Source organism: Crocuta crocuta, unplaced genomic scaffold (genome assembly GCF_008692635.1).
Source record: "Crocuta crocuta isolate KB4526 unplaced genomic scaffold, BGI_CrCroc_1.0 scaffold130, whole genome shotgun sequence".
NCBI classification, from domain to species: Eukaryota; Metazoa; Chordata; class Mammalia; order Carnivora; family Hyaenidae; genus Crocuta; species Crocuta crocuta.
Window position 1 is genome coordinate 66,517 of NW_027527920.1, and position 9,071 is coordinate 75,587.

A 9,071-nucleotide genomic window follows, 5' to 3' on the forward strand; every position below is an offset into this window, starting at 1 on the left:
CTGTGACCGTTTCGTTAGCGGAGAGGAGGCTGCCAGTCCGCTTCGGCGGGCCTGTGCCCTGCTCCGTTCCCGGGGCCTCCCTGCTGAGCCCAAGGCTCACGCCGAGAGGGACACGCAGTGAGGAGCGGCCGAAGCAGCTTTGCGGTGAGAGCACGCCGGGCCGGGGTCGGGGCGGGGAGCCTAGTGGCGGCTAACACCGGACTCGAGGGTGTGTATTTTTAGGGGAGGCCNGGCCTCGGCTGGGCAGCCTCGCACTGGCAAGCTGGGGTTGGGGGACGAGCAAGGGGTCTCCCTCGTGTGGCTTCGGGGCGCGGCAGGGAGGGGGCGTGAAGTCTACTTTCCTCCGCCTTCTCGGGATTCGGTTGGCCGGAGGGGCCGTACAGAGCCGTGATGCCACTCCTCCTGGCCGTGTCCCCCCTCCCCCCGGTTTCCGCCTCCTTGGCAAATGAGGCGGGGTTCGGGAAAGCCCGCTGTCGGGTCTGGCTGGGAGTCGCGGCGCCCAGATCTGCCCCGCCCTACGTCTCCGTGGGGTGGGAGGGGCTCCCGCCGACACTGAGCTGAGGAGGTGTCAGGACTTACTCTTGTGGCTCTGCCATGCCTTTTGCCTAGGGCAGGAGGGCCTGGTGCCAGAGCTGTTGTCTCTACTTAGTTCCATGCAGCTTAGATGTCATCATGCAGCCTAGGAGAGTGGGAGCATGGTCAGCGCCACTCCCCCCGGCTTGTAATTATTGGGACGAGGTGCTCAAGGTCCTTTCGTTGGAGTCTGCGGTGGAGTGGCCGCTCATGCTGTGACCATGCTTCCGCGGCGGTGATGGTGGGGGGAGGGGCGGAGAGTCATCAGAGACTAGAAATGTGGCCGGGGACAACCTTTCTTGGAGTTCCCTTGAATGTTGAGTTACTGTGGCTGTACGGGGCGGGGTTTCCTTTGAGCCAATAGGGTGGTGGGTAGTTAGACTTGGTCGCTATGTAGGTGCCTCAGGACTTCAAACTCAGTTAACAAGAAGTCTTAACAAGGCTGAAATTTAGAAAAGGGAGGGTTGGATTTACATTTCACTGCTTAAAATGATCTGTTTATAAAAGATGGTGGTTAAGAAAAACTCAGACTGAATAAAATACTCTGATTTCTTCGATTCTTGCATTTTTGAATGTTTTCATTGTACCGAATGGTTCTGCTCTGTAAGCTTAATTTCACAAAGAAATAAGTTGCAATTTAGGTAACTATAGGTGTTCTTGAAACATCTCTTCTGATTTCAGTGCAATTCTTGTTAGAACATCTAGACCACTTTCTACTTATATTCTGTAAAATACAGTGCTCTTGCCCTGTTTTGTACAGAGAGGGTGACGTCAAGGACTAGTGTAGCTTTGTGGATGTGACTTTGGTAGCATTGCTGTCCAGTCTGTATTGGGGAGTTGACTTAGGACATTTAATTTTTAATGAACTATTTTACATGAAGGTTTTGCTTGGCTTGGTACATTCTTTTTTATTTTTATTTATTTATTTTTAATGTTTTATTTATTTTTAGGAGAGAGAGAGAGAGACAGCGTGAGCAGGGAAGGGTCAGAGAGAGAGGGAATCACAGACTGAAACAGGCTCCAGGCTCTGAGCTGGCAGTCAGCACAGAACCCGACGCGGGGCTCGAACCCACGAACCGTGAGATCATGACCTAAGCAAAAGTCGGACGCTTAACCGACTAAGCCACCCAGGCGCCCCTTATTTTTATTTTTTAATATTTGTTTATTTTTGAGAGAGAATGAGCAGGGGAGGGGCAGAGAGAGAGGGAGACAGAATCTGAAGCGGGCCCTGTAGCTGATAATCTGAACTGAAGTTAAACTCTAGATTTGTGCTTTGCTCAATTAGGACTGAGAGCTTGCTGCCCTGTGCTATATTCATTTGAAGAGAGTTTCAGTCTCATTTACAGCAGTAGCAAGGGCAAAGGTAGCTTTTCCATTTCACTAATGGTGACTCTATTAGAATTGCTGTGGAGACAGAAAAAAATGGGTGTTTTTTCCTGATGCATAAACTGATAAAGATATGAAAGATAGTGGAGAATTTACCATGGAGGAAGGTTTGGTCAACATAGTTATTTCTGCCATTTGTGATACTGTCTGACGGGAAACATGGGAGACCTAATTCATGCCCTTAAAGAATATGTTGTCTGGTGGTGCAACAGGGTCAGAAGTCCCTGACGGCTGTAAGGATTCAAGTAAAAACTTGGATATACTATATATGTTAGGAGAGTTTTCATAAATGCTTCTTATCTCTTCAAATATCTGAAAGAGAGAGATACATACGCACATATATACACGTACACAGGCACACATTATAGTTTTGTCTGAGTTTAAGACACCGGATAGATTGGCATTTTGTAATTAAGAAGATTTCACCTGAAGAATAGGATTTTTTTCTTTTTTAAGGAAAGAGGTATGTAGTAATTTGATAAGATCCCTGGCAAAGCATAGTCCTGTTTACATCTTCAGCGCAAACAGACAAGATAACTGGAGATCTTTGCAAGGCAGATGTTAATGGCTGCAAATTTTATTCGGAATTAAAAGATTATGTCCATGGTGTTCAGTAATCTAGTGAAGTGTTTTAAAAGGCTTTCTCCAACTATATCCTCTGTCTCCTCGAGTTATAACTTTCATTTATTGAGCTCTTATTATGTCCCAGGTGCTGGGACATGGACATTTATTAATCCACTTAATCTTCATGATAACCCTATCTAGTGGGTACCATGAAATCCATGTTTTAAAGATCAGGAAACGGGTGCCTTGTTGGCTCAGTGGGTTGAGCGGCTGACTTCAGCTCAGGTTATGATCTCGTGGATCCTGGGTTCGAGTTCCGCATCAGCTCTGCACTGACAGCTCAGAGCCTGGAGCCTGCTTTGGATTCTGTGTCTCCCTCTCTCTCTGCCGCTCCCCTGCTCTGATCTCTCTCTGTGTCTCATAAATATGTGTAAAAAAATTTTTTTAAAAAATCAGGAAACAGTGACACAGAGAATAAGTAGCTACAATGGGATCTAAACCCTGGCGTTCTGGTTCCAGAGTCCATGCTCTTAACTCTAGGTCTTGTCTAAGGATACTAAACAGAAGGAGCAGTGTGCTTTTAAAAAAACAATTGGGGTAAAATATGTATAACAAAACTTATCATTTTAATCATTTTATTTATTTTTTTACTTCTAAAAAATATTTTAAAATATTTTTTATTTTCATTTATTTATTTTACTTTTAAAAATATTTATTTTTGAGAGAGCACATCGAGAGAGAGGGGCAGAAAGGGGGGACAAAGGATCTGAAGGGGCTCTGCGCTGACAGCAGTGAGCCCTACAGGAGGCTTGAACTGACAACCTGTGAAAATATGACCTGAGCCGAAGTTGGACGCTCAACCAACTGAGCCACCTAGGTGCCCCCATTTTAACCATTTTTAAGTGTACAGTTCAGTGGCATTCAGTACATTTTGTTGTGTGACCATTGCCACCATCTATCTCCAGAACTTTTTCATCTTCCCAAACTGAAACTCTGTACCTATTAAATAATAGCCCATTTAAATCTTTCCCCAGCCCCTAGCACCAACCTGTCTGTGTGTGTTTCACTACTCTAGGTACCTTTTGTAAGTGGAATCATGCCATATTCGTCCTTTTGTGTCTGGCTTATTTAACTTAGAATGTCTTCAGGGTTCGTTCATGCTGTAGCATGCGTCAGAATGACTTTCCTTTTTTTAACAGTGCATTATATTTCATTACATGCATATATTTTCTTTTGTTTTATTCATGTGTCAGTGGACCTTTGGGTTGTTTCTACCTACTGGCTATTGTGAATAATGCTGCGATGAACATGGGAGTATAACTATCTCTTCAAGTGTCTGCTCTGAATTCTTTTGGATATATACCCAGAAGTAGAATTGCTAGCTCATAAGGTAGTTCTGTGTTTAATTTTTTGAGGAACCAGCAGTGTGTTTTTTCCTTCAAAAGGGAAAAAAATTGGGACTCAGATTCTAAAGGGAAATAGAATAATAAATGGGTCAACACCGATTTATTAACCACCTTCTTAATTAGCTCTGGGCTGACACAGGAAGTCTTTGTCCTGCAAAAGTTTACATCTTAGAAGGAAAGGCAAATATACACATGGTAAATTTTACTACGTATTAGTTTAGGTTGAGTGCCATAAGAGTCAAGTACAAAGAGCTGAAAGGAATTCAGAGGAAGGAGACCCCTTCCTTGGGGTGGAGGAAGAGAGAACACTGAATGAGCAACAGGAGGGTGAAGTCTGAAATCACAGATCCAGTTGAAGGGGTTATTGAATGAATGGCGGTAGACATCTCAAAGTACTCCCAGAAAGTGCTTTGTGGTATTAGAAATTATGTTATGTTGAAATTAGCACATGAATTGTAGTCTCTTCCAGAGTTTGTGAATCCTGTTCTCTTCAGTTTGCAGACCTAATTGTTTCTGCTGCTTTGGAAGGTATTTAAGAAGGTATTTGTTTCTGCTTATTTGGAAGGTAGCGAAGAAATTATGGGCTTGGCGCATATGTTACCACTACCCTGTCAAGCTCAAGATATGTTAATACGGTCAACTGTTGTTTCCTAATACTTTTCCTTCACATAAGTCTTCTTGTTTCTACTTCAATAAGTGAGTAGTAGAAGTAGTATCTTAGTATTTTTATCTAGTTGCAGATTTAGTAAATAATTCTGGATGTTTTTTATTGAGGTTAAGATTATCTAGCAGCATACTTGGGTAGTCTGTCTTTCTGTCATTATTACATTCTCTTCTTTCCAATATTTCAAGGAATTTTGTTTTCATGCTTTATTTTCTCTTTCTTTCTCTCTCTCTTTCTTTCTTTTTTTTCTTTATTTCTTAATTAGAGAGAGTGTGTGTGTATGTGAGTGGAGGAGAGGGGCAGAGAGAGAAGGAAGGAGAGAGAGAAAGAATCCCAAGCAGGCTCCACACTCAGCGTGGAGCCCAATGAGCAGCTCAGTCCCACGACCCTGGGACCACGGTCCCAGCTGAAATCAAGAGTCCAAGAGTCTGATGCCCAAATGACTTGAGCCACCCAGGTGCCCGTCTTTTTAAATATGAAGTATAATTGCCTTTAGAAAATTACCTGTCTTATTTTTCTTTTTAAATGTTTGTTTATTTTTGTGAGAGAGAACGAGCGCACAATGCGGGGGTGGGGTGGAGGAACACAGAGAGAGGGAGACCGGGAATCACAAGCAGGTGCCGTGCTGTCAGCACAGAGCGCAGTGCGGGGCCCAGACTCACTAACTGTGGGATCATGACCGGAGCTGAGATCAAGAGTGAGACTTTTAACCGACTGTGCTACCCGGGCGCCTTGACAAGTACCCGTCTTAATTGTCTTTGAACAACACATTAGAAACACCAAAACCTTGGCTTCCTTTAATTACATAATTTTCTTTTGGGGCTTTTTTCTCCAAAAGACATGCCTAGCGAGATTCATTGTAATCTATAGCCAAATGCATAGAGGGTTTTGTTCTTATACATTTGTGGGGCAACTGGTTTTCCTTAGCAAGAGCTGCACCAATGACTTAGTCACTCTAGACTGGGACTTAACTACTTTTTGTTTTTTAATGTTTTTATTTATTATTGAGAGAGAGAGAGACAGAGCATGAGCATGGGAGGGGCGGGGGGAGTGGACACAGAATCTGAAACAGGCTCCAGGCTCCAAGTTGTCAGCACACAGCCCGACAAGGGGCTCAAACTCACAAACCCCTGAGATCATGACCTGAGCTGAAGTCAGACACCTAACTGACTGAGCCACCCAGGCACCCCTGGGACTTAACTTTTTGCGATGACCTCAGTGCCTAGGATGATACTGGCGCACAGTAGGTGATTTAAAAAAAGTATACAAACTGAACTCTAATTGCATTTTAAAGTTTGTTCACTAGAGGCTACTTCTGTTTTAGTTGCAATTGGCCTCAAAGTTAGGCATTTATTAGTAGCAGTTTCTAAGGCAAGCCTCTCTTCTTTGCCCCTCCCTTCTTTTGCTTTCCTGTTTCTGTCTTGCTGTCTGCATGTTATTTGTGCTTAGAGCATCATGGCTGAGGGAGCTTCTTTGGTCCTGGGACTGTCCTCCAAGGCTAGGCTTGCTGATTTGTGGGCTATTGAAGGATATGCAGGCCCATAATTCCTAATCTGCAGCTCTGAAATGCAAGAATTTTTAGTTTTTTTGTTTTTTGGTAAATCTGGTTCCACAACTAATTAAGGGCCACAGCCTGGTTTAGGCTGTCTCACTTGTGCAGAAATGCTTAATTAAGGAGAATTACCTTCCTTAAAGCCAAACAATGCTGGTAACTCGCAAATTTCTTTAACTGGGGACCTCTCCCCTGTACTATAGATAAGTATAACCAGTGGCCCACTTCTTTTTTCCTCTTAGATATTTAATAGGCATTGTGTCTTTTTCTGTCTTTCTCATATTTAGTCTTCAACGAATCCTATTTGTTCTGTATTCAAAATACTGTTCAGAATTTGATCACTTAATGCCACCGCTACCACCCTACTCCCAACTATGACAGTGAATGCAACTACATCTCTCGCTTGGATTATTTCAGTACCTTAATTGTTCCCTCTTGCTTAGTTATTGCCCCTCTCCCGTCTGTTCTTAGCACAACAATCCCAGTGAGTCTTTCATTTATTTACTTTTTAAAGTTTATTTTTTGAGAGAAAGTGCAGCAGGGGAGGGGCAGAGAGAGAGGGAGAGAGAGATTCCCAAGGAGGCTCCGCACTATCAGGTCAGAGTCCAACTGGGGGCTCTAAATAATGAACTGTGAGATCATGATCTGAGCAGAAGAGTTGGACACTTAACCGACTGAGCCACCCAGGTGCTCCCCAAGTGAGTCTTTTATTTTTTTTATTACTTTTTAATTTTTAATTAAAAAAAAATTTTTCCCCAAGTGAGTCTTTTGAAACCTATCTCAGACCGTGTCATTTTTCTGCTTAAAAGCCACCAGTGACTTCCCATTTCAGTCTGATTATTAAACTCAAATCCTTATTATGACCTCTGAGAACAGGATACCTCCCTACCTACCGCCCCCACCCCCATTACCTCTCTGACTTCATTTGCTACCAGCCTGTCCTTCCTCCCTCCTGCTCTAGTTACATGGCCTTTTTGCTGTTCTTGGAAACTATCAAGCACATGTATGCATTAGGGCCTTTGCATTTCCTGTCCCCTCCACCTGTAAAGCTTCCTCACTGATTTTCAAGTGGCTAGCTCTTCACTTCCTTTACTCAAAAGTTATTCTTTAGTCATTCCTTTGTAAAATGTCAAAAACCCTTCTCTTCTTTTTCTTCTTAGTGCTCGTCACTGTCTAGTATTCTGAGCACTTTGTATATTCTCTTTTCTCCCATTAAAATGTAAACTTTGTGAGGGAGGAGATTTCTGTTTGGTTGGCTGCTCAGCCCCCAGCTCCTAGAGCAACACCTGACACATAGTATATACTCAATAAATTTTAGAGGGTGCATGCATGCATGAATGAATGAATGATTTGATTTCCGCCATAGACAGGACCGTATGCTGCACACAGTTGGAGGATACACAGCTGGTTAAAGGTGTCTGTGCCCATGCCTGTGTGGGGGCACACCTGTAGCTAATAGGATACAGGCAGGATGAGACAGGTGACACATCTACTGTCCCTACCTAGTCCTTTAACCGTCTCAAGTCCTTTACAGTCCTTCCTCTTTTTTTTTTTTTTTAATGTTTCTTTATTTTTGACACGGGTTTAAGCCCATGTCGAGGCTTGAACTCAAAAACTGTGAGATCATGACCAGAGACAAAAGTCGGACGCTTAACCAACTAAGCCACCCAGGTGCCTCTATGAGTTTATTTCTGAGCAGTACTAACTACTTGTAAAGATTTCTATTTCATGACTTTTATTCTTTATTGTAGGTCTTTGAAAGAACAAAGAACTTATTTATTTTCTCTTTAATATAATAAACTCACTTTAGCTATTACCATTTATAATTCCAACCTATATTATGAGATCTTAATGATCTTTGTTTTCCTATAGCTTGAGACATTTTGGTATTTCATCATCCTAGGAAGTATTTCATCATTGCTCATCAGATATTCCCAACTATGCTAAAAAAGACTAAAATGATAAGAAAAGGGAAGAATGATGGCATTGCCTAGAAGGATAATGCAGTGGTAAAATAAATCATCACTGTTACACTTCGGTTTTCTTACTGCTCTGCCTGAAGCATTACAGCATCTTTCAAGAAAGTCTACAAGAAGTTGGGAGATGCCATCTTAAACATTCTGTAAGATGTTAGCATCTGGAGAATCTGGGTGAAGGATGTACAACCATTTCTTATACTGTTTTCCACAGGTCTTTAAAGCTTTTGGTAAAAAAATTTGGTAGTCTATAATTTTCCCCCCGTCATAGCAAAGAGAAAACTAGGAGAGGAAGACACCACGCAGCTACTGGAGGAGCTAGTAGACAAATACAGTCCAGCAGACAGCAGCAGGCGAGGCTGGGATGATGATGGTGAATTGATTGGGAGCCAGTTTGCAGACTGTGTAGTCTTTAGGTGACAACATGATGAATTTTCTCAGACTGAAGACCTTATGAGTGCACAGTGTATTTCTGAGGCGGGGAGAGAAAGAACGGTGTCCTCATCCAGGTAGTTGTTCAGCAGGTAGGACTTCGAAACGCAGTATTTCAACATAAATCAAAGCTATTTCATTCTGCTAAAAGGGTGTGCAAGTGTATTCTTACAGGATATTCATGCACCAAAACTAACTTGTAAGTGGACACGTGCTAATGATGGGTGTACAGAGGTGATTGGAAGGAAACAGGACATAGAAATGAAAGCACATCATTGGATGGAGCCTTTAAAAATTTTTTAAATTAATTTATTTTAGAGAGAGAGAGAGAGAGAGAGAGAGGTGGGGGGCGGAGGAAGGGGCAGAGAGAGAGGGAAAGAGAATCCCAACCATGCTCCACACTGTCAGTGCAGAGCCTGATGCAGGGTCAAACTCATGAACCATGAGATCATGACCCATGCCGAAATCGAGAGTTGGACACTTAACCAGCTGAGCCACCCATGTGCCCCCCCCCCCCG

At 43.0% G+C, this 9,071-nt stretch overlaps 1 protein-coding gene across 3 annotated transcripts in view; it reads left to right on the forward strand.

Annotated features, from left to right (window-relative positions):
- The window catches only part of SIN3A (SIN3 transcription regulator family member A), a 71,142-nt gene that overhangs the window by 4,750 nt on the left and 57,321 nt on the right, over positions 1–9,071 (forward strand). The window contains exon 1 of one of the 3 annotated variants that reach the window (XM_077745400.1): positions 7–144. The exons of 1 other annotated variant lie outside the window; for it this stretch is intronic. The gene's annotated coding sequence lies outside the window, so the exon portion shown is untranslated. Of the gene's footprint in view, positions 1–6; positions 145–187; positions 209–9,071 lie in introns of those variants that run through there. One more of the 3 variants, XM_077745409.1, reaches the window with a different exon arrangement.